Source organism: Oryctolagus cuniculus, chromosome 5, assembly GCF_964237555.1.
Source record: "Oryctolagus cuniculus chromosome 5, mOryCun1.1, whole genome shotgun sequence".
In the NCBI taxonomy this organism is placed as follows: domain Eukaryota; kingdom Metazoa; phylum Chordata; class Mammalia; order Lagomorpha; family Leporidae; genus Oryctolagus; species Oryctolagus cuniculus.
In genome coordinates this window covers 138,012,212-138,032,801 of record NC_091436.1, presented here as the reverse complement: position 1 = coordinate 138,032,801, position 20,590 = coordinate 138,012,212, and the positions used below count along the sequence as shown (strand labels likewise).

At 50.7% G+C, this 20,590-nt stretch overlaps 2 pseudogenes; both read right to left on the bottom strand.

Moving 5' to 3' along the window:
• Positions 1-158: 158 nt before the first annotated feature.
• LOC127485469 (butyrophilin subfamily 3 member A2-like) lies at positions 159-16,448 on the bottom strand (annotated as a pseudogene).
• Positions 5,785-7,064, bottom strand: LOC100344411 (ankyrin repeat domain-containing protein 42-like; annotated as a pseudogene).
• Positions 16,449-20,590: the final 4,142 nt, after the last annotated feature.

Sequence of the window (20,590 nt, the reverse complement as noted above, 5' to 3'; positions counted from 1 at the left end):
ACTGAGCTTGGCAACACAAATACTGAAACCATAGCAGTTGCTGTCTTCCATATTGGTATAACTGGTTACAAGGCCAGAGGTGCTATCCACCACTTCCTTCTTCCACTTCCCATTTCATGTCTGTCACCCTCAGTCAGAATTGATAGCCAATCAGATAGTTTTGTTTTTTTTTTCATTTTATTTGAAATGAAGACAGAGATCTTCCAGACACTGATTCCCTCTCCAAATGCAAACAACAGTTGCTGGACAAGGCTGTAGACAGAGACAGGAACTCAATCCAGGTTCCCACATGGGTGGCAGGAATCCAACTATTTCAGTCATCACTGCTTCCTCCCAGAGTGTGCATTGGCAGGAAGTGAGAATCAGAGGTAGAACCAGGACAGGAACCCAGCCAGGCATTCCAACATGGGATGTGGGGGTCTCAAGCAGCATCAGGACCCCTGCTCCATGAGCACCTTCCTCGACAAAGTATTTTATCAGTAAGAATGGACGTCTCCTTGCAGGAGAATCTGAGTCCTCAACAGTCCTGCTTCACCTTGTTTGCTGTGGTTTTCCACTCATTGTGACAACTGGACTTGCATCATAAAGAGGCAATGCATTGAGTAACTAGAACCATGCTCATGGTCAGAGCTGTCTGCAGTTGAACGTGCATCAGGAAATTCTCATCTTCGTCTTCATCTTACTCAGGATCCACTGCTACCCTGCTAGCAGCTCTCTTCTTCCCACAGCTGCAGTGTTGACACAGAAGGGAATCCAAGCCCTCCCCTTAGATTCCCTGAATTAACACAGCAGTTTGTTCACCGGGAACAGAAATTTACTGCAGTGTGGAAAATCATGTGTGTTTCCTCCATTCCAGTATGGAAGTAAACAAAGTAGACCATTAAATACCTTTCCCCTAAAAATCCATCAGTCACTCATTTGCAAGGAACTGTTCAAATGGCCAACTTCTGTAGTCAAATAGAACAAACCCTCCCAGAACAGAGCTGGGCACCCCCTCAACTTCTAGGCCCTCTGCTCACAGTCAAGTTGGATAATTAAACTCTGCTTTCTTGGGCACAGTAATCCAGACTTTAGTCCAATTCGTGTCCAATGATAATTAAAAAAATCAATAAAAATATTTCAAGACAAAAAATATAAAACCAAATTCCATAGTAAAATTATCCTATCCTAAACCAGTTCAAACAGCTGAGAACTTGTATCTTCTGCTGTTTGAACACAGGCATGAACCAGCAGCTCTCATAACCATGAGATGAGAAAGCTCTTGGACTGGCCAGGACTTGCCCTGGAGGCCTGTTCCAGGATCCTACAGCCCCAGCAAGAGTCTCACTGAGGACTCAGGGGCAGTGAGGGCCCCTATGGGGCTCAGGGCAGCAATGGAGACTCAGCCCCTGGGGGAGCTCCATCAACTCCAGAGCCTGAGCTGAGCCCCTCCCCTGGGGGCCTCACAGCCTCCTCCAAAGAAGGAGACTTGCTAAGGGGCACAGGGAGCCCCTCAGACCCCCCGCCTCTGTAGAGCAGATGCTCAGGGTCACGTCTCCTCCAAGCATGAAGTATGGAAAGAGGGTTCCAGAGAAAGAAGCTGGAGGGAAGGAGAAAATGTGGGAGCCGTCAGCCAGGTTGTAGAAGGAGACGTCCCCCTCACTGTAGTCCAGGAAAATCCCCACCCTGCGGCGATACTGCCTAAGGGATAGAGCATGCAGAGACTTAGTCCAGGCAAGGTAGCTACCACAATAGCACTCCATAACCCAGAACCCCTTATCTGGGGACTTTGTATACCTGCCTTTCCTTGTCATGTGCTCCCTAAAGAGCCCCAGAGCCCAGTTGCCGGACTTTCCTATACTGATCTTCACCTCCCAGTAACATCTTCCTGACGTGATGCCTTCAAGGCCCAACACACTGTAGATGTCCTCAGAGACCACAGGGGTGGTCTTGCAGGTCACTCTCTTCCTTTCAGGAGAGACTTCAAGAGTCTAATGGGCAGAGCCTGGATCCAGAGTGACAGACCCTGCAGAGAGAGTTTTCAATCATGCAAGTTCCCTTCCTGCCCCACAGTAAGGATGCACAACCACCCCCAGACCCACCTAGCTGCATGGGGGAGGGGCAAGGCCCTAGAGGTAAGGGCTCTGGGAGGCAAGCCTGTGGCCTCCAAGCAGGAGGAGGAACCAGGAGACCTCTCTGAGGGTCAGGCCTGTCACAGACCTTGATGACCAGCCTGGCTTTGTTCCTGTCACTTTAGCCCCGGCCTCACCACCACTGATGGTGCCAGCATCTGTACCAGCACAGAGAACTGAAGGAGAGGCCAGAGCCATGGGGGCCACAGGGAGGAGCACCCAGAAAGAACACGAAGTCACTCACAGGCCTGGAACCGTTCCTTCCGCCAGTCTACAAGAGAACACACATTATGTATCAGGGGTCTTCACAGACTGCACAGGTCAGCCCAGCACCTGCTCTTCTGAAACAGCGGTGTGGGAAATGTGTGGGAGACATTCAGCTGATGGACTGTGTCTTACACACACACACACACGAAGGTCTTTCCCCAAGCCATAAAGCTTAACACCAGAGACTTAGAGGATGGCCACTGACCAAACAGAAAAGGCATTTCCCAGATTTCACTCTCCAATTATGCTTCTCACATTCCTAGACACAAATCATCATGGAGCCAGGTTTTCTTAAGCATAAATTGGAGAGATAGGGGTCGGCTCTTTGGCTGAGCGGGTTAACACCCTGGCATAAAGCAATGGCATCCCATATGGGCGCCGGTTTAAGACTTGGTTGCTCCACTTCAAATCCTGCTCTATACTATGGCCTGGGAAAGCAGTGGAAGATGGTCCAGGTCCTTAGGCCCCTGCACCCACATGGGAGAGCCAGACAAATCTCCTGGCTCCTGGCTTCTGATCGGTGCAGCTCAAGCCATTGCAGCCAATTGGGGAGTGAACCATCAGATGGAAGACCTCTCTCTTTCTCTCTGCCTCTCCTCTCTCTGTGTAACTCTGACTTTGAATAATAAATATTTAAAAATAAAAAATAAAAATAAATAAATTGGAGAGATAAAAATTTCCAGCGCTTCCATTTACATCAGAAGCACTGACTGAGCTGAACTTGCAGGCTGCCTGTACCCACAGGTGGAGAGAGGAGGCTACAACTGGATGATGTGAACCTGGAGGATGATTCTCAGATGTCCCTGTCCTAATCCCTACACCTGTGGCTCTGTCACCTACAGGGAAAGGGAGCTTTGCACATGGCATAAAGGTTAGGACCTTGAAGTTAAGGTAGTTCACTGGATGATGCAGGTGAGCCCAATCCAATCATGTGAACCCTGAAAGCACGCAGCCTGCCAAGGTATGTGTGGCCAGAGAAAGTAATAGAGTGAGGGAACCAGAGTTGAAAGATGTGTACCTTGCTATCTTTGAAGACAGAAGAATGCGGCCATGAACTTAGGTGTGCAAGTGAGTTCAGATGCTGGGAAATCCAGGAGCTGACAGAAGGAATGCAGACTTGCAGGTGCTTTAGCCCAGTGAGACCTGTCTCAGACTTCTGACCTACAGAGCTGTAGGACAGTCAATGTGTGTGGTGGAGACAGCAAGGCTCAGGTCATTTTTCTGGCAGCAAATAGAAACCTCCTACAATCACATGTGCTTGGGAGCAACACCCAGCACGGAGCAGAACTGGCAGGAGAAGGCATCTGGAGAGAGCACGAGGACCCTTGGAACCTGAACACGGGGAAGGCATGACCCAGAAACTCCCACATGGTGTGGTCTGAGATGCAGGGACTCAGAGGGGCCCAGAGAGCCAGTGGGCAAGGGAAGGTCTGGGATGGAGGAAACAGGGACACAGTGCATCAATTTCCCATTCAAAGCCAAGTCTCCCAGACCACAAACTCCACTCTCATGGAACATGGTCATCAACAGCGCCCCCAAGTGATCAGACAGGACCTGCCCTGCCCTTCCTCAGCTGACAACACAGGGGCTTCAGGACCAGCTAAGCCCCACCTCCCCAGCATGAGCACCTGGGGGGGCACAGGAAATCTCTCCTGGATTTGCCCAAGGCTACTGCATCCCTCCCACCTCCATGCTCATCCCTGGGGAGGAGAAAGCTAGATACTAACTTGATTGATTTGCTGGATAGGAAATAAAATCACATCAAATGATGTGGCTGCTTGATGTAACCTCTGGAAGAACAGTGAATGTTCAATTTACTTGTTTTTCACCAAGACATTAGTTGTCAAAGAAACTGTAAAGTTCTGTACCACAACGGAAGAGGAGGAGGAGAAAAAAGGGAAGGGGAGGAAAAGGAGGAGAAAACAGATCCAGGATTCACTTTTGAGAAAATAGCACAGAAAGTACTGTTTAATAAATACCAACATAAAATTCACTTAATTTTCATAAGAAATTGTAAGTTTTTAGGCATTGTTTTGTATTCATAACTAGAGATCAGACATTTGTACAGTTGTGAACTTGCCATGTGAAAAACATGATTTATAGTAAAGATGCTGTTTGTTCTTACAAAACAAATAGGTGGTTATGGCACTGTGGCATAGCAGGTAACACCCCAGCCTGGGGTACCAGCATCCCACCTGAGCACTGGCTTGTGTCCTGGCTGCTCCCCTTCCCACGCAGCTTCTTGCTAATGCACCTGAGAAAGCAGCAGAAAATGGCCTGGGTCCTCGGGCCCCTGCACCCACATGTGAGCCCTGGAGGAAGCTCTTGGTTCCTGGTTTTGGCCTGCCCCAGCTCCAGCCATTGTGGCTGTTTGGGGAGTGAACCAGTGAATGGAAGATCTCTCTATCTGTCCCTTTGCCTACCTCTCTTTCTCACTCTCTATTTCTCTGTAACTCTGACTTTCAAATTAATAAATAAATCTTTAAAAAAATCAAATGAGGACAAGACTCCAATAATCATATTAAAATATAAGATATAAACTCAGCAGTGAAAGGGTTATGCTAAGAGAAGACCATACGATCTCATTTTTTATACAGAAGTCTCCTGGAGATGCAGATTCTATAAGGTGGCTCCCTGTGTACCTGCTCACAGTCCACATCCCTGACCATGAGCAGAAGCATCCAGACTGGAGTGGGGGCACATTACACAGGGCCAGAGAGCACAGCTCCTCCCATCACCACAGTGACTCCCCCCCCACCACTGCCCTAGTGTCTCCCTTACCGTGTGCTTTCCCTCGCTGCTGCTGGAAGATTGAAATGTTCTCCTTAACAGAGGCAGCTTCACTAGTTGCTTATTTCAAAATGACATTATTAAGATTTATTTTATTTTAATCTGACTCACTTTGGGGTCCGGGTTGTGGGGACAGAGATCTTTCATCTGGCTCACTCCCCAACTGTCCAAAACAGCCAGAGCTGGCCCAGGCCAAAGCCAGGTCTAGGAGTTTCCTCTGAGCCTCCCATGGGGTGTGGGGCCTGAAGCATCTTGGCCATCCTCCACTGCTTTCCCAGGTGCATTAGCAAGGAAGTGAGTGGAAGTGGAACATCTGAGATGCAAACAAGCACCCACAAGGGATGAGGGCACTGTAGGCAGTGGCTTAACACACAACGTGATAGCTCCAGCTTCAAAATGGCTTTTAAAAAATACAAGTTTGGGGAGCTTGTGTTGAGCCTGACAGCTGAGACACCCGTGTCCCACATCAGAGTGCCTGGATTCAATCTCTGGTCCAGGTCTTTTTATTTTTTTGTTTGTTTTTTTAATGAAAGAGAAAAAAATGAAGCAAGTTTATTTAAGTGATTTCACTGCTCAGCGCCTTCTCACATCGCTGCCCTAGAAGACACCTTTGTTCTCACTTGCCTCTTCCCTTTGCTCGGCTCACAGGAGTCATCCTCAAAGCTCCAACATTGGAGACCTGAACACATTCCAGCCTTTCCCCTGGTTTATTCACCTCTGCTCGATATTCACCGGCTGAGACTCTAATTATTCTCTACACAGTCATTCACACCTGAGCTGGCCCTGCAGCTGAGATGGCCTTTTCAGACTTGAGATGTACTGGCTTCTGCTTTAACTTTCTTCTGTTTTCCCTCCCACATTTGTAGTTGCTCACAGCAATTTCCAGAAGGTGTCACAAGGCTACAGGATTTAATAATCTCTCATCCTGGCATCTGTTTTATACAGCTCCCTGAGACATGAACCATGCTTGGCATCAGTGCTTCCCTAAACGTCGTGTCTTCTGTAAAAACCTCATGGCCACATCACTGGGTCCCCTGCTTTGTGGTGATGTCACTGTCTGCTCCTCTGTAATGAACCACTGCGGACTCTGTGTGACCTTGTGCAGCAGCTTTAAGCACAGCAGTTGGTCCACCATCATCACACTCACTCACATGGATTACTCCAACCTCTGCAGATTTCTCAGCATTTCCACATCACCCTTAAGGGCAGCCACAGGACCTGGAAATGCTAAGGTTTCCTGACCTTCCACATCATTTCCTTCATACTCAGTCCCCTGGATAAACTGTAAATGTTCTGCTTAAAGAACCTCTGTGCCAGCTCTGCTACATTTTCTCCTTTATCACTGAAGACTTTTAAAGCTTGTGCTCCTCTGCTCGTTCTACTGAGTAGGAATTTGAGACAGTGAAGGTGGCCTTCCAGGGCTGCTAATGAACTGGAAGGTTTCCATTGTGGCCCCCAGAGTCTATGCTACATCCCCACTTAACAAGAAGCTGCAAGCAGCCAAGTCCCCATGAAAAGTGGCCTCATGTACAGGTCTCTGTTCTCTCCTCAGTCACCCTGGGATCCTGGTCACCTTTGCCTAGGAGCTTGAGAACCTTCCCAAAATCTGAACTGACACAAAGAACCCAACAGCTAACTTACTGCCCCAGTCATATAGAGATTTTAAATGTTGGGAAGAGATAGCCAGCCTACCAAATTCTATCCCATCTATAAGAGTATATATTAGCACTAATGAACAGGAGTCCCTCACCACTCCACTTTGGAACATTATTTGTAAGTGAAAGAATGCTCATGAGTTGCAGTGAGATGTGAAGGAGTGCATCCACTACATCTTGAGCTGCTGAGTTTGAGGTTTTGATTAGAAGAGCCTACATACTGGGGCTGGCACTGTGGCATAGTGGGTAAAGCCGCTACCTGCAGTACTGGCATCCCATATGAGCACCAGTTCGAATCCTGGCTGCTCCACTTCAGATCCAGCTCTCTGCTAAGGCCTTGGAAAGCACTAAAAGATGGCCCAAGTCGTTGGGCCCCTGCAGTCACGCAGGAGACCAGGAAGAAGCTCTTGGCTCCTGGCTTTGGATCAGCGCAGCTCCAGCCCTGGTGGCCATCTGGGGAGTGAACCAGCAGAAGGAAGGTTCCCTCTGCCTCTGCCTCTCTGTACCTCTGCCTTTCAAATAAATAAATAAATATTTTGAAAAAAAAAGGGCCTACATACAAGCCTCCTGAACTCTGGCTGTAGCTATATGGGCTGCCGTCCAACCTCTTATTGTTCCTTGTGTGATATCAGCTCCACGTCAGAGTTAGCTCCAGCTCTGGACTCTAATGCTGGGAGCCACTGTGCTGGTTTCCCTGTATAGGCCTCTATTTAGATTAACCTTCAACCACAAATCACTAGAAAGCTCCGTTTGTACAGACCACTGATATGGTTGGCGCTTGGCCGTCTGGCTTCAGTGCCCTCTGACCTCACAACCTCTTGTATCTTGATAAGCATATTTGGTGGCTGTAAAACCCCACGGTAACTCCCCTTGTCAAACTGATGTTGATCTAAAACTCCTGTAAAACCATTCCTATAAACTATGTTGTAAAATGATCCCTGCTTGCCCTCGACTGCTACAATCGTTGCCTTATACTATATAAGCTGCCTCCTTCTCCAATAAAGTGGGACCTTGATCAGAATACTGTCTTGGTCTCCCTTCTCATGTCTGGTTTGTCTCTCCATTCAGGCCTGCCCTCCTCGTGTCCTAGTTAATTACCCCATGGGCCGGGGTACTCTAACTTCCTCCCATTGTAGACTGAGGATGCAGCAGCGATGGCTGAAGGATTCAAGGAATGAACCAGTGATGAGCACACTTGCTCACTCTCTCTCTCTCAAATTTTAATATGTTTTAATTTAGATTTTTCCTGAAATTTATATACAAAGTGTACAAGAATCAATTCTATTTCACATACCCAAACCCTGTGAACCCTCAGCACACTTTCTACATTCCAACACCAGGGCTGGGCTTTCAGCCACTCTGAGCCACCTGCACAGCACTCACTCTCTCCCTCTCCTCCCCTCTCTTCCCCACATGTTCTTTTCTCCCACAATTTGCTTGCCATCCTTTCTCTAGGTAACAATTTCTGCTTTTCTAAGTTTATATTTTTTCAGTCTTGATGGATTGCCCCAAAAAGCAAACAAGGGCCTTGAGCTGTTAATGAATACAGAATTCTCCTAAAATGTTAAAAAAATGGTAGTAGACCATCACATATTTGTTGCTCTTGTAGGAAAAAAAAACCTATTTAGGGGCAGGAATTTGACCTTCCAGCGAAGTCACGGGTTAAGATGTCTGAATTTGATGTCAGAGGCCTGGATTTGATTCCCAGCCCCAGCTCCTAATTCCAGCTCTGGCCAAGGCACACCTTGGAAACAGTAAATAATGCATCTAGTTGGGTCCCTACCAACCATGTAGGGGATCTAGATTGGATTCCCAGCTCCTCCTGGATTTGACTCCAGCTCACTTAAAAAGAATCCTGGCCATTGCAGATATTTGGGAATAGAACAGCCAATGGGAGTGTTCCTCTCTCTCTCTCTCTCTCTCTCTCTCTCTCTCTCTCTCCCTCCCTCCCTCCCTCCCTCTCTCCCTCCCTCCCTCCCTTCATCCTTCTATCCATTCATCCCACACTTCCTCCTATTCAAATTAACATACATTTTAAAAAGAGGGGTAGGCATGTACAAGCCTCAGACTCCAGCTTCTTGCCAATGGAGACCCTGAGAGGCAGGACTGAGGGGGTGTGTTTCTGACATGCATGTGGGAGATCTAGGCTGAGGTCCTCATCCTGGCCTTGACGTGGCCATGGCTGTTGCTAGCAGTTAGGGAGTGAACTAGGAGATGGGATATCTGTCATTCTTGCTGTTGCTCTCACTCTGCATGTCAAATACATTTTAAGCTTTTCTGATCTCAGAGTACCAAAATGTTGCATACAATTTCAGGTATGTCAGAGACCTCAACCCACAAATCCATCCACAAACATCCCAGAGCCTCTGTTTCCAAATTTAGAACATTAACTCAGAATAACTAACTCCTCAGCAACCACTGATACTTACAGGAAGAAACCCAGGCTGGACAGCGGTCAGAGCACGAAGAAGCAGAGAAGACCACATTCCAGGGCCAGGAAGACCAAAGTGGGCCTTAAAGGGAGGATTTGGGGGTAAGAAGAACATAGATCCCATGTCCCTCTTAATATAATCTGAGTCCTGAGCAGTGAAACGTGGTCCCCAGGGTCATCTGGAGACCGGCGCTTCCTGATCTACACAGTCTTTCCCTGGCTCCAGGCTCTCCTCACACCTGGCTCACCGTAATGAGAAGGATCAGTTGAACAAGGGGTTTTAAGAAGGAGTTTCTGCAGCCAGCATTGTGGCACAGTGGGTTACTGCCCTGGCCTGAAGCGCCAGCATCCATATGGGTACCAGGTCTAGTCCCGGCTACCCCGCTTCTGATCCAGCTCTCTGCTGTGGCCTAGGAAAGCAGTAGAAGGTGGACCAAGTTTAGGCCCCTGTACCTGCCTAGAAGCCCCGGAAGAAGATCCTGCCTTCAGATCAGCGAATCTCCGGCCAATTGGGAGTGAACCATAAGATGGAAGACCTCTCTCTCTCTGCCTCTCCTACCTCTGTGTAACTCTGACTTTCAAGTAATTAAATAAATCTTATATAAAAAAGAATATATGTAGAACTATAAAGTTCCTCCCTCTCTTATTAAAAAAAAAAAAAAAGATGTTGCTAACCTTAATCATGACCTGCAGTTGACAAAGGGCCCAGAATGGAAGCAGAGTTGTGGTCCCATGGAGGAGTCCCTACTCTCTTCCTTTGCAGGCCACAATGGTGACAAGGAGAGCAGGAAGCCCAGCCCATCTGGAGTTGAGTCCACAGGTAGAGAAGGGGCAGGGCAGGGGCAGGGAGGCAGAGGGACCATCAGGTCACTTACCAGAAAACAGCTGCGCCTTCCTCCAGGCTGAAAGGAAACACACCCTGGTGAGACCACAGCCACACCACCTGCCCAGCCCTTACCTGCCCTCTGTGCTGAAGGTCAGACTCTGCAGGAGGAGAGAGGCTGCACAGAAGGGGCCTCCTGCAGGTGCAGACAGCAGAGGATTGTGGGAAACTCCCTGACCACAGATCAGGAAGCCTGCAGGACAGCTGAGTTGCACCCCTGCCCCAGTGCTGGGTGACTTTGGCTGTCAGCTCTCTGCCCTATGCCTCAAAACCCACAAAGACTCCTGTGTCACTGGCTCTTCAGTGCTGTCAGGATAAAAATATACCATGTGAAGATATTTAGTGAAAAAATGGAGCCAGCATTATGGCGTAGCATGTAAAACTTCTGCCTGCAATTTGGCATCAGTATCAGGCCAAGTTCAAGTCTCAACTGCACCTCTTCTTATCCAGCTTCCTGCTTATGATCCTGGAAAGCAGTAGAAGACAGTTCAAGTGCTTGGGCCCCTGCACCCACGTGGGAGACCTGGAGAAACTCCTGGCTTCTGGCTTCAGACTGGCCCAGCACTGGCCATTGTGGCCATTTGGGGAGTGAACCAGTGAATAGAAGATCTCTCTCTCTCGCTGTCTCCGTTTCAAAAAATAAAATGAACACTTTTTAAAAACCACAAAATACTCTAAATAAACAATTATTGTATAATATTTGTATTATATAATACAATATATAATGATTAATAAATATAATATATAATATATATAATAATATTGTATAATATAATATATAACAATTATTGTGTAATAATTCTTGGTTTGGTATATTGGAAAAATTACAGGAAAAGAGGAAACAACATGGATATGAGACCCCTTTCAGGGTCTAAGGGACCAAATATTCTCTGTAAAATACTGCTAGAGAAGCGCAACTGTGCTGAGAATCGTTCAGCTCATCCCATCAACCACCACACCTGGTCAGAAGTGCAGTCCTCTCCCTATCACTTTTCCCCGGAACCTTGGAGGAACAGGTGAGCAGCAGCTCCCACTGGATGGTGTTTTGGTAGAAAGGGGACAGAGATGGCACCCCATGCTCAGTGACCCCATTTACTCATCTCTGGTTTCCTGGTACGGACCAAGAGCTAGAGCACTGGAGGCCGACACCCTAGCAGTACTCATATGGGGACAGCCCAGGGTAGAAAAAGACCCAGGATGCAGGGAAGACTCCATGGCCATCACTGCACACAGGTCTTAGAGCATGAACAGGGAACAGCACCCAGATGGGAGAGAGTAAGAAAGCAGGCCTCCACCACCCACCAACTGCCAATGCTGCCTCAGGGAATGTCTGTGCCAGGACAGAAAAAAGGAGACAGGACAGCTGGGCACAGGTGGGACAGGAGACCAGGGGACATCTGGAGAGTCACTCACCAGCCAGGTAAGCTGCCTTCCTCCAACCTGAAAAGCAGCACACAGGGAACAGGTGAGCTGAGACCCAGAGCTTCCCCCACAAGGGACAGGAAGAGTTCAGGAGGGGAGCAGAGCTTACCTAGATCTGCCTGGAGCTCATCTGAAAGAGAGTGAAGCATTATGAACTTCCATCCCAACAAAAGGAGAGACCGTGTGCCTGGAGAACCCACAGGAAAGACCTCATCTGTATCCTAGAGAAGTTCTTACTCCAGACTCACCCACAGCTCCAGCCTCCAGCTGTCCTGTCTGGGTCTCCACAGCCACCTGCTCTGGAGAGCAGAACCCACAGACTCATCTCCCAGCATCCTTCCTCTCAGCACCAGCTGACCCCCCTGCCTGGCCCCTGGCCTCCTACCTCTGGCCTTCAGTGCCTCCTCCTCTGCCCGCAGGTCCTCCTCCTTAGCCCGGCACAGCTTCTGCTCTTTCTGCCTCTCCTGGACCTTTGCAGAGTGCTCTCTCATGGTGAAGCAGCCAGCCCCAAAGAGCAGGAGCCCCAGCACAGTCAGGCTCCCAATAAAAGCTGCCTTCCAGGGAGAGGCCTGTGGGAAGAAGGGCTCTGGGGTCCAGGCAGAGACCCAGTCAGGGGAGCACCCAGGCGCACCCCGCACACTCAGGGATGCCGGCACCACCTCCCAAGCCCTGCCAGGAATGAGAAGCTGCACCGACCTGGGATGGACACGGCCATCACTTTCTCCTGGCCCAGGATGGGATTGAGGACAGAGCAGCTCACACTCCCTGCAGAGCTGTCTCTCACCACCAGAGCCGCCTCCACGCTGAACAGCCCTGCTGCGTCCTGGGCATGGGCCTCAGAGAACTCCAGGAACTTCTTCCCGCTGAGGTCTGTCCACTGCACCTGGGGCTTCGGGAACCAGCCCGAGGCCTTGCACACCACGCGGACCCCGTCCTTCTCCAGCCCTTCAATGTGCACTTGAGGGGCAGAGCCCAGGCCTGCAAGAGGGGAGCTGTGGAGACCTTGGGGACCACTTGGCCCAGGGCCTCAGCAGGGTCTGGGTGTGGCACAGCTACAGGGGAGTCACTGTGTTCCATTCTGGAGATTCCATGGGAGGGCGTGGCCTGAAGGAGGGGAAAGAGCCCTGGGACCCATGGGGGCACAGAGTAGGGGGCTTTCTCCTCAACTGTGCAGCTGGGAAGACTGAGGCCAGAGAAACCAGGAGCAGGAACTTGACCCCAGGACTCCATCCTGAACCTCTAATCTCCTCACCTCACTCCCTCCTGGGGCACCTGCTATGATTCCCACTGCCTCTCTCTGTAAATCCCTTCCAATACTACACCAGTCAACAACCCTGTCCCCACTCCTTCCCTCATAGCCACACCCTGAGTTATCTCTGCCAGGTTTACTTACAGACACTGAAACTCAAAATTACAGAACTTAGTACACAACGTTGAGCCGTATGTGATAAACTGATTACTAAAATGCCCCCTTTACTTTGCCTACTTTTGTATAGATCTAGCCCTCTACCACACAGTCTGAGGTTCTCTCACATTTGCACTTTGAAGTTGGTCATGTGACCCAATTTGGGCAGTGTGACTGAAGCAGAGGCTTGGAAAGCACATGTGCTCTGTGGGCGTTTGGAGGGGTGAACCAGCAGATGTAAGATCTCTGTCTCTATAACTCTCTGATGTACTGCCTTTCATTAAGTAAAAATGAATAAATAAAACTTTTTAAAAATGTTACACATGTTACGTCTGATTGCCTAAAAAACAAAAAGGAGATGAGACGTCATCTGTCTTTGCAATCCCTAAGTGGATGTCCTGTGTGTGCACCACGTCCTGGGATAGTGCTCACTCAGCAATGGAACAGCTGTGTTTCCCTACTATCTTTGCAAACAGGATTTCTGGGAGAAGACTTTGGCATTGATTTTATTTCACAACCACACCAAAGATGTCTGAGTAAATCCAATTGACACAGAAGGGGCTCCATAAACAAGATTTATAATGAGGGGCCACACTGTGGTCTAGCAGGTAAACTGCTGCCTGCATTGCTAGCATCCCATAAGGGCACCAGTTCGAGTCCCGGCTGTTCCACTTCCAATCTAGTTCCCTGCTAATGTGCCTGAGAAAGAAGAGGAGCATGGCCCAAGTGCTGCAAGCAGAGAATTAACCTACAGTACCACAGTGCCAGCCCCAACAAATAAATCTTTAAAAAAAAAGATTTATTTTGAAAAAAAGAATGAGTGAGTGAGCCATCTTTCCCTCACATATAAAATGAGCTGTTTAATTACGTGAGTTTCCAATACTCCCAAGGTATAGATGTAGAATACAGATCAAGCCACCAACCTGCCTCCTGCAGTTCTAGAATGGCTTCTGCATAGCGGCCTCCCTTCTGGAAGAAGCAGGTGCAGCTCCCATTGTCTGAAGCCCAGACTTTCTGGATGTGCACAGCAGCCTTCCTGTGGGTTAAGAAATCCCTCACCAGTGAGGTCCACCCTGCGTACTGGGGCATTTGTTCCTCGTGCTACACCCGGCTGTTCCGATAGACGAACACCACCTCTGAGAACTTGGTACAGAACCACCGCAGCTCCATGTCCTCCGTGTTCATGGCTGGGACCAGGGAGCAGGGTAGAATGGCGTCACCACCCAACTCTGCCACAATGGGATCTGAGGGTCCGATCACCAGGAACTTGTCTGTGGACACAGAATAAACTGAGAACACTGGAGAGACTCAGGCAGGGGGCAGAGACACATCTGTTGTGGTCATGGAACAGCTCCTAATGCATAGTCGACATTCTGTTAATACTTGGGGAGGAACTAAATGAACAAATGAATGCGCAGAACACCAAAAAAGAGGGGAGCCAAAAGTGAGGGGAGAGGTATTTTCAGATTACTGACACTTGACATTAAAGCAGGCCCCAAATCCTTAAACAACAGTCAAGTCTCTAACACCCACTGATGGCTGAGTGACTCATCCTAACTTCTTAATGACAACCAGTGGTTGGGGCAGCACTACCACCTTTCTAGAGCCTTGGTCTTGGGCAACCTAATCCTGTCCTGATCAAGACGGCTGGGGGCTCCTCCCACCCCAGAAGAAGACCCAGGACGAGTCAGGGACAGACTTACCTGCAGAGCCCCACGTGGGCAGCGGGGTGAGGAGAAGCAGGGAGGGGAGACTGCAGAGCAGAGAGGGGCAGCAGCTGCGCTCCATGTCCTCAGAGCTGGGGAGAGAGGTAGGGAAAGAGGAGGTCTAGGCCAGTAGACTGGAGGGGGGAGGTGGGTCCAGCCCAGAGTGCCAGCTCCTAGGTGGGAGCAGAAGGGCCAGCCTGCCCTGTCAGACCTAAGGAATCACCAAGCCAGTAGTGGGGGCCACAGGATCCTGACAGCAACAAACGTGGGGTTAGCTGCACCCAGCCTTTCTGGGAAGACTCTGGAGCCTGGGAACTCTTAAGATAGCTGGGGAGAAACAACGACTTCTATTCCCACCACAATTGAGGCCCCTCTGCCTAGAACCCAAGCCTTCCCTTTCTCAGCCCCAGGAGCCCATGGAGGAAACCACGCCTGCATCTCTCCACTCTTCACACAGCACCTGGGATCCCCACCCCACCCCCACCAGGACAGAGGCCCAGACAGGCTGCTCACCATGAAGGATGAGCTCACCGCCTGCTGCTTTCCTGCTTCTCTGTAGCTCCTGGCTGTGACCTGGGTGAGTCCTGAGAAACGTCAGAGACAGACCCATCCTGATGAGACTGTGCTGCCCGTCCCAGGGACCCAGACCTGTGGCATCTGTGGCTGTGGAATTCACCGAAATTTGACCCCCCACCCCAGCCTCTTACTCCAGGGCCCAGGTCCTGGCCCTGCGTTCAGCAGGTGCCCGGGGCAGTTCCTGCTGACAGGTGAATCCTCGCTCTCTCCACATTCAGTGATTTCTGCACTAACAGTTAAGGGCCCTGGTGAGAGGCAGCACCACAGAGAAAATGGTCCCTGATCAGAGGAAATGACCCCCACACCACCCACTGGTTGTGGGCAGGAAGAGGAGGCAGCCATTCCTCCTGGGAAGAACAGGCTCACCCCCCCCCCCCCGGGGTGCTCCCTGCAGGCTCAGCCACTCTGGGTCACAGCTGAAGGCAGAGCCCTGGAGTTTCTGGGCCTCAGTTCCCTCATCTGCAAATGTGAGTAACAGCGTCTTTCCCCAGGATTGCAGGTAGAGGTTCCTGACTCTGTATCAGCACAGTCACTAATGCAGTCAGAGCAGGGCCTGGCCTGGAGCACATTTGAGAAATGGAAACCAAAGAAATGAACACAGGCTCAGTGCTCACTAACCTCGTCCTGGTTCTTCCTGCAGTGAGACTTCTCCAGCCGCCCCCCTCCCACTGCCCTGAGCCCACCACACTCTCAGCTCCTCCCTACTCCCTGCTCCCTGCTTCCCTCTTCCTCACTCACAGGTGTTTCACAGCCAGCTCACCTGCTCCCTTGTGCTTCCGGCTGTGACTTCCTCCAACGTCTCTAAATTCAGCAGCTCCAGAGACTTCAGAGTCACATAGACCCCAGCAATTGGAAAATCCCCTTCTCAGGTTTGCACCTGTCGTGAGCTGCCCTCAAAGCCACAACCCCTGCTTCAGGGTCCATGCTGAGGGCCCAGGAATCCTCATCCAAAGGAGGCAGTGGGCTCCCAGGAGACCAGAGGAGCAGCAGAGCTGGCACAGTGCAGCAGCCTCTGCAGAGGCCCTGGCCCTGGGGCCCACCAGGCCCTCCCAGCCAGAAGAGCCAGCCCCTCTGTCTCCCTCCACCATCTACAGTGAAAGCTTGCAGAAGCAGCCTGGGCAGGGAGTGCCTTGCCCTGTGGACCTCGCTCCCTGTTGTCAGCATGAGCACAGCCAGGAGACAGCACCACAGCTGCCCTGGGAGTGGCTGCAGCACAACCTGCTTAGAGCTCACAGTGCCTCAGCCCCTCCCCCTCAGCAACCACCTGTCCCTGCCCAGCACCAAGACTTCCCCAGGCTGAGAGATGCTAGGGAACTTTTAGGAAATCTCAGAAGCAACTGAATTTCAGTCCATGACTATTTAGTGTCAGGGTCTGAGCTACACACAAGAGATTCCTGCAGCTCCTGTCACTGCTGGGAGCAGATGCAGGAGGACAGGAGCCCTGCACCTCCTGACACCCAGGAACTTCATAGGGGAAGGCCTGGAGCTGCAAACTCTCCCTCCCATTCCCCCAGCCCTCACCCCAGCCCCAGCTGCAGACAACTCAGAGTGAGAAAGAGCTGCCAAGGGCCTTGGACTCTAAGCTGCCCCCACGATGACACCACCTGGACCCTGATCTCAGCCTGCAGCCCAGCCCTTGCCCTGCTTATCAGGGAGGGGGAGGGGGAGGGAGGAGGAGGAGAAGGAGGAGTGGAGGGTGAGGGGGAGGGGGAGGGGCAGGAGGAGGAGGAGTGCCCCAGGGCAGATCAAATTTTCTGTAAGAAACACTTCCAGGACCCAATGAGCTCCAGCAGGAGGGCAGCAAACAGTAACTCCTCCTCTCCCAGATATAAGGACCATGGCCCATCAGCTTTAAAATAGCTCCTGTTCAGGAAGCACCAAGGGGTTCTTGCTTAAAGTAAAAAATATCCTAAGCTGTTGAGTTAATTGAGTTAATATTTTTCTTCCTGTTAACAGACAGATCATACCTCTTAGTTATTTCTAGTGCTTTCAAACTAGTTTTCCATAAATATCTAAGCCATAAAACAGCAGTTAACACAAAGTATATGGGGGTGGCTGAAACCCCATACGTGAGCCATGACCACTGCCTCTAGGGTCAGAGTTAGGAAGAAACGGGAATCAGGAGCTGCAACCAGGTATCCAGCCGGCATTCTGTGGACGCAGGTGTCTCAGCCTGGGTCTTAACTGCCTCCCAAATGCTAGTCCTACCCATCCCTTTTCTTAGAAGTAGAGTCTGTTAAAAAAAAAATTCATTGACATTGAGTGTTAGGATAAAGAGATTATCTTCTCTGGGTTATCTTCTCCAGGAAACAGTGTTAAGAATTGTTTTCTAGTTTCTCCCTTTATGAAAAATAAATGAAAAATTGAGAAGACACATATATACATGTGTGCACACATACACACACGTACATATGGGGTACATTTTTTGTTTCAACTTCATAATTTTTCCTTGCCATCTGTAACCAGCAGGAACCTGGCTGGTGGGCTGAGCTGTGACCTGGCAACCTGCTGAGCAGAGTCCTGGTGGACACTCCTCCCTCTGGCTGCCATCTGCCCCTCAGGGGGGAGGAGTCTGCGGCCCCACCCCCAGTCCAGGCTGTCAGCACCACAACTGATGTGGCTCAGGAACATCCGGATGCTCTCAGCCCAACAAAGGACCAGGGTCTGCCCAGCCCTGCCCAGAGGTCAGCGGCAGAGCCCTCCTGGTCTGGGACCCCTGCCCACCCTGGCTCAGAATGGGCATCCACGTCCACACCTGAGGGTCCAGGGCAGGTGAGGAGGTCTCCCTTCCCTGCAACCACTGAGATGCACAAGTGGCCTCAAAACGTTCATGGAAACAGAATCAAAAGATCAGTTTACTTTGGTGCAAAAGTTTTATAATCTAATTTCTTTTATAACATTTACTTATTTATTTGAGAGGCAGAGTTACAGACAGAGAGAAGGAGAGGCACAGAGAGCAGTCTTCCATCTGCTGGTTCACTCCCCAGATGGCTGCAACAGCCAAGTTGTTCACCTTCTACTGCTTTCCTAGGTGTACCAGCAGGGGCTTGATAGAAGTGGAGAAGCCAGGACAATGGTGCACACATGGGAGGCCAGGGCTACAACTAAAGGTTAACCCTTATGCCACAGCACTGGTCCCATCTGGCTTCACAATATGCACTTTCCAAGTTTTTGCAGTCTTCCTGTATAAAGATTGTTTATAAAGAGCTCAAATGGAAAAGGGTGTTCTTACAGAGAATTTAATAAATTTATCAGGCTAATAAATAAGCAAAAAATAAATAAAAATGTGAAACAAAGTGGAAAGATGATTGCACAGGCAAAAAAAGAGCATAAAGGAAGGAGGCAGTAGCACCGGCAGCCCAAAGGGGCGCTGGTTCGATTCCCGGCTGCTCCACTTCTGATCCAGCTCTCTGCTATGGCCTGGGAAAGCAGTGGAAGATGGCCCAATTGCTTGGGTCCCTGCACCCACACGGGAGACCCGGAGGAAGCTCCTGGCTCCTGGCTCCAAATTGGCTCAGTTTTGTCCATTCTGGCAATTTGGGGAGTACACTAGCAGATGAAAGACTTTTCTCTCTGCCTTCCTCCTCCTCCCCCGTTTATAACTCTAAGAAAGAAAATAAAAAAAAAAAAAGAAAGAAAGAAAGAAAGAAAGAAAGAAAGAAAGAAAGAAAGAAAGAAAGAAAGAAAGAAAGAAAGAAAGAAAGAAAGGAAAAGGAAGGAGGCAGAGAAGAAGGCAGGCAGGGTTATGAAGAAAGAAGCCCAGATGTATCCGGGGCGGGGCCGATGGACCCCTCCTCCCACAGGGCCTCAGCGCTTTCCCGGGCAGTGGCTGGGCCCCGAGCGCCAGCGCCAGTGCTGCCCAGATGGGGGCGTCAGCGACCTGGAGGAATTCTCTGACCCTTCACCTCCAGTTCCGTGTGGATCAGGCTCTGCCTGGGCCAAGGGTGCAGCAGGCAAATCCTGGCAGAGGGACTGCAGGAAGTGGTGATGGGAAAGACCCCGGTTTTGTCCCCAAAAGAACACAAGAGAAGCCTGGGGTGGCAGAGGCTACAGAGGCGCCGTCCAGTCCTGCGAGGCAAATCTGACATTATAGGGATGGACGCCTGCCCTCTGCTGTCCCACGGCCCCCACCACACACTCGGCCCCGCTCACTCCCCCGCGTTTTCCTCTGAGCAGCGCACACGGAGTCTCCGTGCCCGTTCTCCTGCGTTAATGTGAGGCCTCTGCTGTCCTCCTGTCGCAGCTGAGACCCGGGGTCCCGAGGTGAGGAACCCACCAGGGTCAGCCCTGCCGATGCCAGCTCCCCCCAGAGTTCCGCCTGCTCCCAGTGGGGCCACCACGTGGGGGGCAGCAGCCCTAGCGGTGTCCAGGGATCTGGGGGCAGAGGGGAGGCCAAGGACCTGGGAGGGCTCATCCAGAAGTCCCTGGAAATGCGTTTAGGGAAAAGCTGCTCACGGACATCACAATGCTTTCTACCAAAATAAGCTTCCCTTTTCATTCTACTTTCTCATTATTTAAAGGAGTGCGTGTTCCAAACAGTGCGGAGATCCTGGCTCCAAACCCCTGCTCCAGAACTCTGCACAGCAGCAGGCCCCAGAGGAAGCAGGGCCAACCCAGAAGCAGCGCCAGCGGCACCGGGTTTCCCAGCCCTCTGCTGCCCCCTTGTGGACAGCACTGCAGACAGCAGCACTTCCCAGCAGGAAGGCGATGGCAATTCAGTCCAGAAATCTTAGAAATGCAAACAGGATTCCCAGAGCCCAGACAGGAAAGGCCACAAGGTGCAGGACTGCAAATGCATGCAGTGAAAGAGCAGCAGGAGGAGCTGCAGTGAGAGAAGTGTCACGAAGAGCTGGTCCCCTGGCAGGCTGAGGAGGAGGTGAGGTCGGGAAGGACAAGGCCGGATTGTCCTGGGGGCCAGGAGCACTCAGCCTTGATCCCGGATGGTCACACAGGTTTCCTGTGCAAAATGTGGTGGTTTCAGAGAGAGCAGCGCGCTTCACGCTGTGCTGTAGATTGGGTTCAAAGTCAGTGGCTGATGGGGCTGGAAGCCAAGGCCACCACGGGCAGAGCACAGACCACAGTAGGTATGATCAGGTCTCACTCCTGCTTCTCCCACGGGCATCCTGGGGCCAGGATCTCTGCCTCCTGCTCTGGGCCTCCGTCCCCACCTGTGGTACTCTGGCTTCTGCACACAGAGCTGCCCTGGGGCACATTATGTCACATGATCCACGAAACCACTCTCGGGCTGTAGTGTTGGCTCCTCTCTTTATTTCACAGCAAACCCACCTCCCTACATCTGTAATATCAGCATCTCTGCCTACACCAGGGCTCCCAGGTGAGCCTG